General features: G+C 38.5%; 1 non-coding gene and 3 pseudogenes across 1 annotated transcript; all 4 read right to left on the bottom strand.

The window, feature by feature from the left end:
* Positions 1 to 546: 546 nt before the first annotated feature.
* LOC114196572 (small nucleolar RNA SNORD115) lies at positions 547 to 622 on the bottom strand (annotated as a pseudogene).
* Positions 623 to 2,206: 1,584 nt separating this feature from the next.
* On the bottom strand, positions 2,207 to 2,282 carry LOC114196578 (small nucleolar RNA SNORD115; annotated as a pseudogene).
* A 1,323-nt stretch (positions 2,283 to 3,605) lies between these two features.
* LOC114196577 (small nucleolar RNA SNORD115) lies at positions 3,606 to 3,681 on the bottom strand (annotated as a pseudogene).
* An 11,934-nt stretch (positions 3,682 to 15,615) lies between these two features.
* Positions 15,616 to 15,696, bottom strand: LOC114196583 (small nucleolar RNA SNORD115). Its single transcript, XR_003606740.1, has one exon. It is a non-coding gene; the product is annotated as a small nucleolar RNA SNORD115 (small nucleolar RNA).
* Positions 15,697 to 17,754: the final 2,058 nt, after the last annotated feature.

The raw sequence follows: 17,754 nt of genomic DNA, 5'->3' as shown, positions 1-17,754 counted from the left end.
AAAATTGTTGGTCTATTTGTGTATTTAAACCCTACTGAATATAGTGGATTGAACATAATTCCAATGTATCGTAACATTTTCAGCATTCAATTAACAATTTCAGGTAAAAAGTAAAGATTTTTTAAATGAGGATAGCATCAGATATGTTAATTTATCATTGAGAAAAATGATCTATAATGCTGTTCATGTTTCCGGAATGAGTAAGTCTAATTGTTATAGAAGTGAGTCTTCACTAGTCTAATAGTCTCTTTGGATTTTTCAGTTAGCAAAGGCAGCCACTGACTTGTAATAAATAGGATAGAGCTAGTAAGATTTACTGAAAAACTCAATGAAAGAAGAACCAAGGTCTCAATACCAAATGTCAAAAAAGAGGAATTATAGATATTTAACACCTAAAGAATCAGAATTTATGGTTCACTTAGTAATGCAGAGATAGAAATGTGCAAAGAAGCTTCACACAGAGATTTCAATGAGGCCCCAAATTACAATCCTAACAAAGGGAACTAAGGAATCCAAACTTCTTGTCACATGATTGTCACCTATGCTGGGCTTCAGCATAATCCAACTGAGCTTGATTTTTGTGTTTTCACTTCTGTTCAAGACATTAACTCATTATTGACCCAAGCCATCACATTTGTATGCATACATACAGTTAGACTTAATATGATTACCAGAGATAGCTTCCTTAAACACTAGTGCTAAAGTGGATTAAATGCAGGACACTTGGGTGGTATAAACTGCCCCATGGACAACAGGGCAAAGAGTGTTCCTTGTTGATAGTATTTCTCTTAAGAGGACAAGAGTGGAACTATAGTTAAAAAGAAGAATTACATCTTTTATGTGTGTATGGCTTCTGCTTGGTCTTTCTTTTTTTTAAAGATTTTATTTATTTATTTGAGAGAGTGAATGCATGAGAGAGAGAGTGAGAGAGAGCATGTGCAGGGGGCGGGGTGGGGGGAGGCTCAGTGGGAGAGGGAGAAGCAGGCTCCCTGCTGAGTGAGGAACCTGATATGGGGCTTGATCCTAGGACCCTGAGATCCTGACCTGAACTGAAAGCAGATGCTTAACTGACTGAGCCACCCAGGCACTCCCTGCTTGGTCTTTAATTTTTATAACTTAAGTTGTGGACCAATAATTAGCCACATATGTTAAGAACCAAGAATATAGGTTTATGTTGAAAATCTGAGAAGAAATTATTACATTATTAAATTATTATTATTATTAATAATTATAATTATACAATTAATATATATAATATATAATATAATATATATAATTAATAATAATTATAATTATTATTATTAAATTAAATAATTATTATATTATTACATTATTACTGGCAGAAACAAAAGCTTCTCATTACCATCTCTTCACTAAATATACAGGGATCCATATCAGTAACAACTGGCATCATACATAGCATATACATTCTTTTATAATAAATGTAATAAAACCACATGAAACTCAGAATATGGAAATAAGATTTTAGACCACCTGTAATTGTGTTCAATTTCACAAATCAAAGGCAAACTGCACATGAATCTCAAGCTATTTCCCATAATTGCCAAAAATTTTTCAGCTGTGATTAGTATCTGAATGATCCACAAACATCATAATACCATAGCAACCAAAAAATAGAATAGTATAAATACATCATTTATTTTTGCATTTATAGCAAATGAATATTTTACTAAAGAGATGACTGTAATAAATTACAAAACTATTCATCTCTAAAACACAGTTAGGATTTAAAAGTAAGTCTTTAATGAGGATCCCATTAAGCAAGCCAGTCACTCATTGGGAAGAATAGGTATTATTTACTCATTTTGCATGAATGAGTGGATTTAATTATTTTAAAGGACAGACCACTAGTCAAATGACCTATCTGCAATTTTTTAATCACCAAGGGTAGAACTTACATCTTTTCCATGGAATGGCCCATCTCTTGCTGGTTGGATATTCTGAAGCCCATGTTGAGGAAAAAATAAGCCAAGATATCAACTCTAACAATGTATAAATATTAAGAATAAAGACACTAAAATCAAAAAATGTTTTAAAAACTTCTCTTAGAAACAGATAAAGATGGATAAAACAAGATTCCCCAAAAGGGTTTCTTTCTACAAATTCCTGAATAGAATACCCCAGAAAAATTTAATGACTGCTTACAAAAAATTAATGACTGCTTACACCTTGTTGCACTTCTTTTGGGCCTTAGCATAATACTACTGAGCATAGTTTTTACAACATTACATCTCCTCAAGACACTCTTCACATATATATCCACTTTGCCTTGTAAATACCAGAATGGCATCCTTAAACTGTAATTTAAAAGGGACAGGAGACCACTTAGATTCACTATACTATACTTGGATGGTAGCACTTCTCTCAGTGTAACATGCCAAAGAGTGCTCTTCCTCAATAGTTCTTATCTAGGAAGAGAGAAGTAAGATAGTAGTTCAAAATCAGAAATATGTGTGTGTATGGCTTATAGATACTATTTATTAGTGGAGAGATGGTTTATACCACCACAAAGACACATTACTAAGGCTCTAAATAATTGATTCATCAACATTAAGACAAAGCATACAGTTTTCTTGACATTGGATACCCTGTAATATCACGTCATGCCATAGAGTAAACATGAGTAAAAATGTTCCATTATTTAAATGAAATTTCAGCAAACAATAAACATTTCTGAAGAAGATGTCATCAAGTAGGTCATTCACTCACTGAGAAGAACCCATTATAGAGCTCATGATGACTGAATTGGTGAACTTAGTCATTTCAAAGTCCATATCAGGAACAACTGTCATCATTTATAGCATATATTTTTATTTTTCTGAAAACAATGGGGTCACATGATATCCATAAGATAAAGTTTAGTCATCAAATTATCCAATTTAAGTTTTATAGGTATCAATTTGGTCATCAAATTATTCAATTTAAGTTTAATAGGCAAAGCACATTACTGAATCTCACAATCTCCTCTATTAGCACAGTACTGCAGTTATGGGAAACTTTATGAGCAACCAAAAGCAACATTAGAATCCCATAATAATAGAGCAAATTTTTTTCTAGACATTTATTTACACCTAAATGAATATTGCATTTTGGACTAGGTAACAGAAAATAAAACAATTGTTCAACATTCAATTATCTGAAGTTCATACAAAAATTACATATTTTGTCAAGAGGATCATATCAAGAAGAAAAAAAAATATTGATATTCAGTTTTCCTGAGGGAGTAAAACTGCCTTAGGTGTAAATCTTCACTAGTTCAATGTTTATATGAAATATGTATGTCAAAAGAAGCCACTGATCTCTTATAATGGAATGTTATATTTCTTGGAATCAAGTCTTACTGAAACAAAAAATGAGATAAAAAGAGCTAAGAAATGAGATCTGAATATGCCATAGTTTTAGAAAATGCAAATATCTGAAACAAAGCTTAAGGAATAAGAGATGTTTGTTTATTTATAGGTACATAGATACTGTTGGGCAAACAAGTTATTCATGAAATTTTATTATCTCAAATTTAAGATAAAAATTCTCCTGGAAGGGAAATAAGAGTTATTATTATCTGTCCCAGAATTGTCATTTAATTCTAGCCTGTTTAATTCTATTGAGCATAACTTTTAAGTTATTTCTCTTCAAGACAATTTAAGGTCCCATCATTGTCAAAAGCCATGACACTTCCCATGCATACACAAACTTGGACCTGATTACCTTACCAGCAAGTCTTTAGCGTGTACTTATTACATGATCCTTGGGTGATATCAATTGCTCCAGTCACAGCATGCCACAGAATGTTTTTCCATATCATTATCTAAGAGGAAAAAACCAGAACTGTTTTTAAAGGGAGAACTACCTCTCTCTGGTGCCTATGGGTCATGCATGTTTTTCATTAAATGAGAAAAAATGTTAGTACTCAAAAAAACCCCTCCTCATTTCAGAGTTTAGTTCATTGATTAACAAAAATTAATGAGGATGAAACTTACAGGTCACTTGACTTTGGAGAAGCAATCCAGTGTCTTCATGTAGAGTCAAGAGAATTTCATTGATCATCCTTTGTCTATATAGTCAAGAAAGTCATAACACTAACATCTGACATGGTTTATTGTATATGAATACTCATAAAGCACTGACACTCTTAAAACCACATAAATCTCAGGATTTGGATATCAGATATTAGGGCACATGGAATTGAATGTATTGTATTCATTAGCTCGGGAAACCCATATACAGGTTTCTTTATCAATGGATTCCATCTTAACATATATGGGCAAAGCAAATTACCACATCTTACATTATCTTTTCCATTGTCAGAGACCTTTAGTGATGATATTTATATCAGAAACCCCAAAGCAGCCTAACATCATTAGAAACTTATAGCATCAATACATGAAAATCAGCCTATTTGTTTATATATTCAAATATATATCTCATACTGGATTGAATACCAAAGAATAAAAAAATCCCTCATTGTTAAAATCACTAAGTTCAGGTAAAAATTAAAAATATTTTCTTGGGATCAAATCAAGTAGTTCAGTCATACATTGAGTAGGAAAATATATGGATATTCAAGTTACTCAAATGAGTAAATCTAATTGCCTTAGAGTGAAACTTTATAAGCTTGAAAGTCTACTTGGAAGGTATTTATGACCAAGACTAACACATCTCATCAATTTAATGATGGTTATTTTGTGAAACATCTTACTAAAAGAAACAATAACAGAAAAAGAGTTAAGGCGAGCTCCAAATGTGTCAAATTATTAGAACTTATCGACCATTGAAAGAAATGAAATAATAGGGATGCCTAGGTGGCTCAGCTGGTTAAGGGTCTCCCTTCAGCTCAGTTCATGATCCCAGTGTCCTGGGATTGAGTCCCTCATTGGGCTCCTTGCTCAGTCAGGAGGCTGCTTCTCCCTCTGCCTGCTGCTCCCCCCTCCCCGGCTTGTTCTCTCTCTCTCTCTCTCTGACAAATAAATAAATAAAATCTTTAAAAAAATGAAAAAGTAAATCCATATGAAACTTATTTTTAGAAAACAAGATAACAATAACCACAATTGTTTTTTTCTTCAATCTTTCAACCGATTTATGGGAATTTTCAGGCTCTGGCTGATAAACCATTGTTTTTATGTTAACAGTCCTCATCCATGTCCCACCATCAGCAGAAAAACATAATAATTGGGATGAATATGTCTACTTCTATACTCGTGTATAAGATTATAAATGTTGGAGATAAAACCAACACTCAGAAAATTTATTAAACCCATGACTAGCAAAGAAATTAAATCAGTAGTAAAAAATCTCCCAAGAAATAAGAGTACAGGCCTGGATGGCTTCCCAGAGGAATTCTACCAAACTTTAAAGAATTAATATCTATTCTTCTGACATAGAAATGGAAGGAAAACTTACAAACTTATTCGATGAGGCCAGAATTACCTTGATTCCAAAATTAAGACCCCACTAAAAAAGAGAATTATAGAACAATATCTCTGATGAACATCTATGCAAAAAATCTCAACATGATACTAGCAAATCAAACCCAACAGTACATTAAACAAATTATTCACCATCGCACCTGGGGGGTTTAGTTGGTTAAGCATCTGATTCTTGGTTTTGGTTCAGGTCATGATCTCAGAGTCATGAGATCAAGCCCCACGCTGGGCTCTGCACTCACCATGGAGTCTGCTTGGGATTCTTTCCCCTTTCCTTTTCCTCTCCCTCCCCTCTCCTCGTCCCCCTGCTCTCTCTCTCTCTCTCTCTCTCTCTCTCTCTCTCTCTCAAAATAAATAAATGAATAAAATCTTTAAAAAAATTATTCACCACGATTAAAAGGGATTTATTCCCGGGTTCCAGGGTGGTTCAATATTTGCAAATCAATCAATGTGAAACACATTAAAAAAGAAAGGAAAAGAGCCCTATGATCCTCTCAATAAATGCAGAAACAGCATTTGACAAAATACAGCATCCAATCTTGTAAAAGCCCTCAACAAAGTAGGAATCCTGGACATACCTCAACATCATAAAGGCCATAAATGGAAGACCCACAACTAATATAATTGTCAATGGGGAAATACAGAGTTTTTCCTCTATGGTCAGGAACAAGATGGATATTCACTTTCACCACTGTAATGTAACATAGTACTGGAAGTCATAGCCTCAGCAATCAGACAACAAAAAGAAATAAAAGGCATTCAAATTGGCAAAGAAGAAGTAAAAGATTCAGTATTAGCAGATGACATGATACTTTATATAGAAAACCTGAAAGCCACAAACCTACTAGAATTGATACATGAATTTAATAAAGTCAAAGGGTGCAAAATCAATGTACAGAAATCTGTTGCATTTCTATACACCAATAATGAAACAGCAGGAAAAGAAACCAAGGAATTGATCCCATTTGCAATTGCACCAAAAACAAAAAATAAGATACCTAGGAATAAACCAAGGAAGTAAAAGATATGTACCCTGAAAACTATAGACACTTCTGAAAGAAATTGAGGAAGATACAAAGAAATGGAAAAAAAAAATTCCATGCTCATGGATTGGAAGAACAAATATGAAAAAGATGGAAAAAAGATGGTCTCTTCAACAAATGGTGTTGGGAAAATCAGACAGCAACATGCAAAAGAATGAAACCTGGCCACTTTCTTATACCATACACAAAATAAATTCAATTTGTGTGAAAGACCTAGATATGAGGCAGGAAAGCATTAAAATCTTAGAGAACACAGGCACTAACCCCTTTGACATTGACTGTAGCAACTTCTTACTAGATAGGTCGCTTTTTTGTTGTTTCAAATTTTTATTTAAATTCTAGTTAGTTAACACATTAACAAAAGAAAGAACAAGAACCATTTGATCCTCTAAATAGATGCAGAAAAAGCATTCAACAAAATACAACATCCTTTCTTGAGTAAAACTCTTCAAATTGTAGGGATAGGTACATACCTTAATATCATAAAAGACATCTATGAAAAACCCACAGCGAATATCATACTCAATGGGGAAAACTGAGGGCTTTTCCTCTAAGGTCAGGAACATGGCAGGGATGTCCACTATCACCACTGCTGTTCAACATAGTACTAGAAGTCCTAGCCTCAGCAATCAGACAACAAAAAGAAATAAAAGGCATCTGAATCAGCAAAGAAGTGAAACTCACTTTTTGCAGATGATATAATACTTTATGTGGAAAACCCAAAGTACTCCACCCCAAAACTCCTAGAACTCATACAGGAATTCAGTAAAGTGGCAGGTTAGAAAATCAATGCACAGAAATAAGTTGCATTTCTATACACCAACAACAAAACAGAAGAAAGAGAAATTAAGGAGTCAATCCCATTTATAAACATTGTACATACACTCCCCAATGTCCATCACCCAGCCACCCCATCCTTCCCTCATTGTTAAAATCACTAAGTTCAGGTAAAAATTAAAAACCATAAGATACCTAGGAATAAATCTAACCAAAGAGGCAAAGGATCTGAACTCAGAATACTATAAAATACACATAGATCAATGGAACAGAATCGAGAGCCCAGAAATGGACCCTCAACTCTATGGTCAACTAATCTTCAACAAAGCAGGAAAGAATGTCCAACGGAAAAAAGAGAGTCTCTTCCACAAATGGTGTTGGGAAAATTGGACAGTCACATGCAGAAGAATTAAACTGGACCATTTCTTTACACCCACAAAAATAAAATCAAAATAGATAAAAGACCTAAATGTGAGACAGGAATCCACCAAAATCCTAGAGAAGAACAGAGGCAACAACCTTTTCGACTCAGCCACAGCAACTTCTTCCTAGAAACATCGCCAAAGGCAAGGGAAGTAAGGGCAAAAATGAACTATTGGGACTTCATCAAGATAAAAAGGTTTGCACAGCAAAGGAAACAGTCAACAAAACCAGAAGACAACCGACAGAATGGGAGAAGATATTTGCAAATGACATATCAGATAAAGGGCTAGTATCCAAAATCTATGAAGAATTTATCAAACTCAACACTCAAAGAACAAATAATCCAGTCAAGAAATGGGCAGAAGACATGAACAGACATTTCTGCAAAGAAGACGTCCAAATGGCCAATAGACACATGAAAAAGTGCTCAACATCACTCGGCATCAGGGAAATCCAAATCAAAACCTCAATGAGATACCACCACACACCAGTCAGAATGGCTAAAATTAACAAGTCAGGAAATGACAGATGTTGGCAAGGATGAAGAGAAAGAGGAACCTTCCTCCACTGTTGGTGGGAATGAAAGCTGGTGCAGCCACTCTGGAGAACAGTATGAAGGTTCCTCAAAAAGTTGAAAATAGAACTACCCTATGACCCAGCAATTGCACTACTGGGTATTTACCCCAAAGACACAAATGTAGTGATTCGAAGGGGCACATGAACCCCAATGTTTATAGCAGCAATGAATTATGGAAAGAGCCTAGATGTCCATCAACAGATGAATGGATAAAGAAGATATGGTATATATATACAGTGGGATATTATGCCGCCATTAAAAAAATGAAATCTTGCCATTTGCAACAATGTGGATGGAACTAGAGAGTATTATGCTAAGCGGAATAAGTCAATCAGAGAAAGACAAGTATCATATGATCTCACTGATATGAGGAATTTGAGAAACAAGACAGAGGATCATAGGGGGAAGGAGGGGAAAATGAAACAAGATGAAACCAGAGAGGGAGACAAACCATAAGAGACTCTTAATCTCAGGGAACAATCTGAGGATTGTTGGAGTAGAAGGGTGTGGGAAGGATGGGGTGGCTGGGTGATGGACATTGGGGAGTGTATGTACTATGGTGAGCACTGTGAATTGTGTAAGACTGTTGAATCACAGACCTGTACCCCTGAAACAAATAATACATTATATGTTAATAAAAAATTTTTTTAAATTCTAGTTAGTTAACATATAGTGTAATATTGGTCTTAGGAGTAACATTAGTGATTCATCACTTACATATAACACTGAGGGCTCATCATAAGAAGTGCCATCCTTAATACCCATTTAACCCATCCCCCACCCACCTCCCTCCATCAACCCTCAGTTTGTTCTCTATCATTAAGATTCTTTTATGGCATGCTTCCTTCTCTCTTTTTTTCTCCTTTGCAAATGGTTATCTGTTTTATTTCTTAAATACCACATATGAGTGAAATCATATGATATTTGTCTTTCTCTAAGACAGTGCAATTGCTGTGTCATATGGTACTTCTATTTTGAACATTTTGAGGAACCTCCATACTGTTTTCCAGAGTGTCTGCACCAGTTTGCACTCCCACCAACAGTGTAAGAGGGTTCCCCTTTCCCTGCATCCTTGTTGACATCTACTATTTCCTGTGTTATTAATTTTAGCCATTCTGACAGATGTGAGGTGCTATCTCATTGTGGTTTTGATTTGTATTTCCCTGATGATGAGTGATGATGAACATCTTTCATTTGTCTGTTAGTCACCTGCATGTCTTTTTTTGAAAAATGGCTATTCATGATTTCTGCCTGTTTCTTAACTGGATTATTTTTTGTGTGTGTTGAGTTTGATAAGTTCCTTGTAGATTTTGAATATAAACCCCTTATCAGATAGGTCATTTGCAAATATCTTCTCCCATTCTGTAGGTTGCCTTTAGTTTTGTTGATTGTTTCCTATGCTGTGTAGAAGCCTTTTATCTTGATGACGTCCCAATAGTTTATTTTTGCTTTTGTTTCCCCTTCTCCAGAGGCATATCTAGTCAGAAGTTGCTACGGCCAATGTCAAAGAGGTTTCTGCCTGTGTTCTCCTCTAGGAATTTGGATTCCTGTCTCACATTGAGGTCTTTCATCTATTTTGAATCTATTTTTGTGGGTGTAAAGAAATGGTCCAGTTTAATTCTTCTGCATGTGGCTATCCAATTTTCCCAACACCATTTGTGGAAGAGACTCTCTTTTTTCCGTTGGACATTCTTTCCTGCTTTGTTGAAGATTAGTTGACCATAGAGTTGAGGGTCCATTTCTGGGCTCTTGATTCTGTTCCATTGATCTATGTGTCTGTTTTTGTGCCAGAACCATACTGTCTTGATCACTACAGCTTTGTCATATAACTTGAAGTCCAGAATTGTGATGCCACCAGCTTTGCTTTTCATTTTCAAGATCGCTTTGGCTAGTCAAGGTCTTTTGTAGTTCCATACAAATTTTAGGATTCTTTTTCTTTTTTTAAATTAAAAAAATCAATTTAATTAACATATAGTATATTATTAGTTTCTGACATAGAATTTGGTGATTCATCAATTGCATATAACACCCAGTGCTCATTATAATCAGTGTGGATTGCTGGAGGGGAGGTGTGGGGGAGGGGGTAACTGGGTGTTAGGATTCTTTTTCTAACACTGTGAAAACTGCCATTCATATTTTGATGGCAATTGCATTAAATGTGCAAACTCCTTTGGGTAATATAGACAATTTAACAATATTTATTCTTCTAATCCATGAGCATGGAATGTTTTTCCATTTCTTCGTGTCGTCAATTTCTTTCAACAGTGGTTTATAGTTTTCAGAGTACAGATATTTTACCTCTTTGGTTGGGTTTATTTTTATGACTTTTGGTACAGTTGTAGGTGGGATGGATTCATTGATTTCTCTTTCTGCTGTTTATTATTCATGTATAGTAAGGCAACAGATTTCTGTACATTGATTTTGTATCCTGTGACTTTATTGAATTTGTGTATCAATAATAGCAATTTTTTTGGTGGAGTTTTGGAATTTCTATATAGAGGATCATGTCATCTGCAAATATTGAAAGTTTTACTTCTGCCTTGGTGACTTGGATGCCTTTTATTTCTTTTTGTTTTCTGATTGCTTCCGGGATTATGTTTTATAACAGTGGTGAGACTGGACATCCCTGCCTTGTTCCTGATCATAGATAAAAGCTTTCAATTTTTCCCCATTGAGGATCTTACCTGTGGGTTTTTCATTTATGGCCTTTATTATGTTGAGATATGTTCCCTCTAACTCTACTTTGTTGAGGCTTTTTTTTTTTTTTTTATCCAGAATGGATGTTGTACTTTGCCAAAAGCTTTTTCTGCATCTACTGAGATTATATGGTTGTTATCCTTTCTTTTATTAATGTGGTGTATCATGTTGATTGATTTGTGAATAGTGATCCACTTTTGCAGCCCAGGCATAAATCATACTTGATCATCTCAAACGATTCTTTTAATGTATTGTTGGATTCAATTTGCTAATATTTTACTTAGAATTCTTGCCTCCAGGTTTACCAATGATATTGGCCTGTAGTTCTGGTTTTTAGTGTAGTCTTTATCTGGTTTTGTTATCAGTGTAATGTTGGCCTCATTGAATGAATTTTGAAGTTTTCCTTCCATTTCTATTTTTTTAATAGTTTGAGAAGAATACATATTAACTCTTCCTTAAATGTTTCATAGAATTCAACTGTGAAGCCACATGGCTGTGAACTTTGTTTATTGGGAGAGTATTGATTACTGATCCAATTTTTTTGCTGGTTATCCATCTGTTAAGGTTTTCTATTTCTTCTTGTTTCAGTTTTGGTAGTTTATATGTTTCTAGGAATTTATCCATTTCTTCCAGTTTGTCCAATTTATTGCCATGTAGTTTTATATGCTATCCTTTTATAATTGTTTGTATTTCTGTGGTGTTGGTTATTTCTCCTCTCTCATTTGTGATTTTACTTTTTGTGTCCATTTGCTTTTGTCTTTGATAAGTCTAAGAGTTTATCAATTTTATTATTTTTTTTTCAAAGAACCTTCTCTGAGTTTCACTGATCTTTTGTTTCTGAGTTTCTATATCATTTATTTCTGCTCTGGTCTTTATTATTTCCCTTCTTCTGCTGGTTTTAGGCTTTTAAAAAAATTCTTTTTGAGCTCCTTTAGGAGCTCCTTTGAGCTCTTAACCTCACGGTTAGGTTGTTTATTTGATATTTTTCTTGCTTCTTAATGTAGGCCTGAACTGCTATATATGTCTTTTTAAGACCACTTTTGCTGCATCACAAAGATTTTGGACCATTGTCATTTCATTTTCATTTGTTTCCATGTATTTTTTCTTCTTCGATTTCCTTGTTGACCAATTCATTTGTTAGTAGCATGTTGCTTAACCTTCATGTATTTGCAGTCTTCTACAATTTTTTTCTTGTGGTTCAGTTCATGTTTCATAGCATCATATGAAACATATGAAAATATGCATGGTATGATCTCAGTCATTTTATTCTTGTTGAGACCTGATTTGTGAACTAGCATGTAACCTATCCTGGAGAATGTCCCATGTGTGTCTGAAAAGAATGTGTATTCTGCCGCTTTGGGGTGGAATGTTCTGAATATATATGGTAAGTCTATTTGGTCCACATTCAAAACCATTGTTTCCTTGATGATTTTCTACTTAGATATCTGTTCATTGATGTAAGTGGGGTGTTTAAATCCCCTACTATTATTGTATTATTATCAATGAGTCCCTTATGTTTGTTATTAATTGTTTTATATATTTGGGTCCTCCCATTTGGGAGCATAAATATTTACAAATGTTAGATCTTCTTGTTGGATAGACCCCTTTATTATGATATAGTACCTTTCTTCATTTCTTGTTACAATTTTTGGATTAAAATCTAGTCTGTTGAATATAAGTATTGCTACTCTTTTTTTTTTTTTTTGATGCGCTATTGCATCGTAAATATTTCTCAATCCCCTCACTTTCAACCTTTAGGTCTAAAATGAGTCTCGTGCATAGAATATAGATGGTTCTTGGATTTTTATCCATTCTTACATTCCAGATCTTTCGATTGTGGTGTTTAGTCCGTTTACATTCAGTAATTTTTGGCAGATATGTATTTAATGCCATTTTATTACTTGTTTTGTCATTGTTTCTGGAGATTCTCTCTTTGCCTTTCTAGTCTTTGTCACTTTTGATCTTTCCTTTCTATTCAAAGAGTCTCCTTTAATATGTTTTTTGCAGGGCTGAGTTAGTGGTCGAAAACTTCTTTAGTTTCGTCTGGGAAACTCTTTTTCTCTCCTTCTACTCTGACGGATAGCTTTTGTGGATAGGGTATTCTTTGCAGCAGATATTTCCCATTCAGCATGTTGAATATATCACGTCACTTTCTTCTGGCTTGCCATGTTTCTGTGGACAGATATACAGCTAGCTTTATGGGTCTTTCCTTATAAGTTAGGTACTTCTTTTGTCGTGCTGCTTTAACATCTTTTCTTTGTCACAATAATTTGCAAGTTTAAATATGATAGATCATGGTGTTGGCCTGCTTTTGTTGATTTTAACAGGAGGTCTCTGTTCCTCTTGGATTTGGATGTCTATTTCCTTCCCCAGATTGCAGAAGTTTCCAGCTAATATTTCCTCAATTAAATTTTCTGTCAGCTTTTGCCTCTGTTCTTAATCTGGACACCTATAATACAAATGTTATTACATTTTACAGAGTCACTAAATAGCCTATATCTACTTTTGTGTTCCATTATTCTTCTTTCTCTCTTTTTTTTCAGCTTTATGTTTTCCCATTATTTTGTCTTCCATATCACTTATTTGTTCCTATGCTTCTTCCATCCTCATGGTCATTACATATAGTCAGTTTGGAATCTCAGTTATTGAATTTTTAATTTCTGACTTTTTTTTTTAAACTCTTTTATCTCTGTGGTAAGGGCCTCCCTGTTGTCTTCTAGGCTTTTCTCAAGCCCAGTGAGTATCTTGGTGATTATTGCTTTAAATTCTCTGTAAGGCGTATTACTTATATCTGTTTTGATTAGATCTCTGGCCATGACCTTATCTTGTTCTTTTTCGGGGATGAATTACACTGTCTTGGGATTTTGTCTAAGCCTCTGTCTTCTTCTCTGAGTTAGAAAAGCCTGTTATATTTCCTGCTCCTGAGAGTAATGGCTTTGTTAAGAAGAAATTCATATAATATCCAGGGCCTGGTGCTTCAGAGAGTGTCTCTGTTGTGTGCTGCATGCACTCTGCTGCTGTGTTTTGGCTACTCTATCTTGCAGGTCAGTCATCTGCAGAGGCTCTTCAGTGGGTAGTGTTTGGAACTTGGTCAGAGTGGGTGAGTTTTAACTAGGTGTGCTCTGGTTTCCATGTTAAATGAGATCTGATGCTACTTCTGATAACACTGAGGCTTTGCAGAACTCTATGGTCAGAAGATGTGGTGTGATTAGGGATGTCAGGGATGAGCGGCACTTGGCAGGTGACTCTGCATTTATGCTGAAAGGTGTAGAAGGGAAATGGAAATCACTGGATCCTTTGTATCCTACTAGGCCACTCTGTGAAAGTGACCTACCACAAATATGGTCCAAGAGGAGCAAATAATCACCCATAACTGTGCCCAGGTGATACTCAGGGCCCATTTGGCCAGGGTAGATTGCTTGCCTTCTCTCCAGGAGAAGGACAGTGCCCTCAAATATCAATCACTAAAAAAGCCCACCAAATATAAAACTACAGTCCTCAAAAGCTTCTGGTTACAAAAACAACAAAAATGAACCTCTAAGCTTTTACCAGGCAATGTAGGGGATGTATTTCTCTAGGTGTTGCCACGTGAGCTCCACTCTCTCTTGCCTTTTCCATCATGAGAGGCCCAAAGTGGCCAAGATCTCAGGGATCCAATTCTACCAAAAATCATTTCTCAATGCATCCTAATTTTGGCCACATGGCCTTCTCTCTTTAAGCTGCTCTGGAGAAGGATAAGAATTCCTGCTATTTCGGTTTGATTTGATGATTATCTAGCTGTGTTTCAGTCAGAGATTACAATTGGATTGTAATCTGCCAGAAATCTGCAAGAAATTTTCCAGAAAAAAACAGTGTTGTTCATAAGAAAACAGGAAGCACACCTCAGGGGATGGCTTCCCCTCTTCTGAAGGCTGGCTAGGGGGATCCAGCTGGGAACCTCCAGCTGGAAGTCTCAGTATAGGCAATTTCCTGAAACACCCAAAGTGGACAGAAAGGGCAAAGGCCTGATTCACCACACCTCACTGGACAAATTCTCTTCAAAATAAAATGGCATTTCCTGAAAGAGACCGGCATCAAACAGGCTGCTCAAGCTGAGAACTCAATGAAAGGGGATGAGAAATGTAGCAGGAGATTGGTGGCAGAGTGGAGATCTCCCTGGATATTCAAGACCATGTCAGGAGGATGGCCAAATGTACTCATCAAGTGGATTTGCCAAAGGACAAGGGAGGACATTCAAGGAGAAGTTAACCCTCACTGGCCATGAAGGTGTCCCACCAAGAGAGAAGTGCCAGAGCTGCATCATGTGGAATTTCCCACCGACTGTTTACATTTGAGACCTTCAAATAGCTCCAGAGGCATCGAATCAAATCTCATTGTTGAGGCCGTGCCAAGATGATGGCCACCAAGGTACACTGAAAGACAAAAGGAGATGAGGGTTGCTAAGCAATGGCTCATGAGAAGGTGTCCCAAGAGGGGGAATGGGTCGGGAGGCAACGCTGAAGGCTGGAGTAGCTCTTGGGCACCTGGAGGCCCACAGACAGGCCAGAGCAACAGCAGGGAGACCCGAAGGATCTGTTGCCTCAAACCCCAAATTGCAACCCTCCTCCAGGGCCCCAAGCATCCTCAGGATGCTGACTCCGGGATGGTCCCCTCCATTGGGCCTCAGCGTAATCCTATTGAGCATGATTTTTAGGTCATCATCTCTCTTCGAGACAATATGAGTTCTCATCATTGACCCAAGCAAGGCAGTGGTGACACAGGCAGGTGCTCTTCTGTCCCCTGAACCTGCTTACCGGGGTGCTTATTGTAGAGTGGGATGCCCGGCGGGGAGCACGAACTTTGGGCTTCTTGCAGGGGCTGGGCCTAGCAAGACATGGCCCTCAGGGCAGGATCCTTGGACATGGGATCTGGGGAGAGAGGGGTAAGCCAGCTGTCAAAACTCCCTACTCCGGGGCACCTGCCCCTGTGGCCAAGAGCTGCCAGGTCTGAAAGCCTGGCAGCAAGTGGCAAGGCCTGAGGCTGACTCTCCCATTCCCTGAACCAGCTTACCCAGGATGCTTACTGTAGAGCGGGATGTCCTGGGAGGGAGGCAATGGCACGAGATGTTGGGCCTCTTGCCGGAGATTGGCCTAACAAGACTTGGACCTCAGGGTAGGATCTTCATCTGGGGACAGCCTCTGGGAAAAAATGGGCAGGCCAGCTGTCAAAACGTCCTGCACCGGGCCAAGAGTTTCAGTCCCAAAAGCCTGGTGCCACGTGGCAAGGCATAAAGCTGGCTGTCTCATGGCGAGGGACCGCAAGGAAGTGGCAGGCTACAAGAGCAGAGATACCCATACCTGGACCCTGAAACAATAGATAGCATGGCCCCTGAGGGGGCTGAGCTTTGCTGATACTGTCCCCCAGAAGGCCCAGCACAAAGGTTTCCCTAGCGGTAGCATGCTGTGGGTAGGGGGCATGGCGTGAAGGGTGCATTCCCTGGTAGGTAGGACCAGGCCCTCACCCTCCCATGGATTGGCTATCTGTGACACACCAAGCTGGTAAAATGTCCTCGAGGACATGGGGAGCCACAGCCCCCAGGGCCCCAAGGGCAGAGGAATGGGTGCCAGGGTAACCATGTCCATGCAACCAAGGCATGCTGCCCACTGCCCATCATGCAGGGGTCCCTCTGCCTGCACCTGTTGGGCCTCTTACTGGGATCAGCCCCTCAGGTCTAGAGTGATGCGACCATAGGCCCAGGGCCATCACCCATTGCACCTAGGGATTTGAGATTCCCCTCCCAGGCCTGGTGTGCCCTTCCTGTCTCCGCAGCTCAAGGGATCAGGAGGGGAGCTCTGCAGCTGCCCTGAGTGGGCCCAAGCTCCTTGGGAGTTGAGTGCATGCGACAGGAGCTCTGAGCTCTCCCTCCCAGGGCAACTTGCCAAGGACCAGCACTTCAGGAACAGCTCAGGGCTGAGGTGGACAGACGCCAGTGGCCCAAGGGGCCCACGTCCACCATCTGGATGGGCCAATGGGGTACAGCATGAAGCAGCAAGAGCCCTCAGCTGAACGTGGGCTGACGGTGATGTCCCTGCACTTTCCGGTCCTTGTCAGGGACCCACACACACTTCTGCTTCCCCAGCACATGAGATGGTCCAGGGGCGGACTTTCAAGGATGAAGTCCACCCTCTACAGACATCCAGGGCTCCCAGTCTGATGTCCATGCAGCCAGAACCCAGACACAGGCCTTCCGAATCTACCACAATAGCATCTGTGGCTTCCTTCCAAGCCCAGTTGCTTCTACTCACCTGCCATGGTTGAGGCCCTGTCAAGACGCTGGCCACCATGGCCCACTGAAAGACAAAAGGAGACTAGTGTTGTTAAGCAATGGCTCCGTGGGAAGAGTCCTGGGAGGATGAATCCTCTTTCTTTGAGAAACTATAAGTTATCATTGACCCAAGCAAAGCAGTGGTGATGTGGTTTGGCGCTCTCCTGTTCCCCAAACCTGCTTACTGGGGTGCTTACTGTATAGCAAGATGCCTGGGGGGTGGGGTGGGGTGGGGGCATGAGATTTTGGGCCTGTTGCAGGGGCTGGACATAGCAAGACATGGTCCTCAGGGCTGGATCTGTGTCTAGGGATGGGATCTGGGGAGGAAAGGGTAAACCTGGTGTCAAAACGCCCTAGTCTGGGGCAGCTGCACCTGTGGCCAAGAGCTGCAAGTCCTAAAAGCCTGGCACCACTGTCAAGGCGTTAGGTTTGCTGGCACACGGCAGGGGACCACAAGGAAGTGGTAGGCTACAGTAGCAGAGATGCCCATAC

Source organism: Eumetopias jubatus, unplaced genomic scaffold (assembly GCF_037043125.1).
Source record: "Eumetopias jubatus isolate StellerSeaLion01/CBP00866 unplaced genomic scaffold, mEumJub1_p1.0 scaffold_7, whole genome shotgun sequence".
Lineage (NCBI taxonomy): Eukaryota > Metazoa > Chordata > Mammalia > Carnivora > Otariidae > Eumetopias > Eumetopias jubatus.
This window is presented reverse-complemented; position numbering and strand designations above follow the sequence as displayed.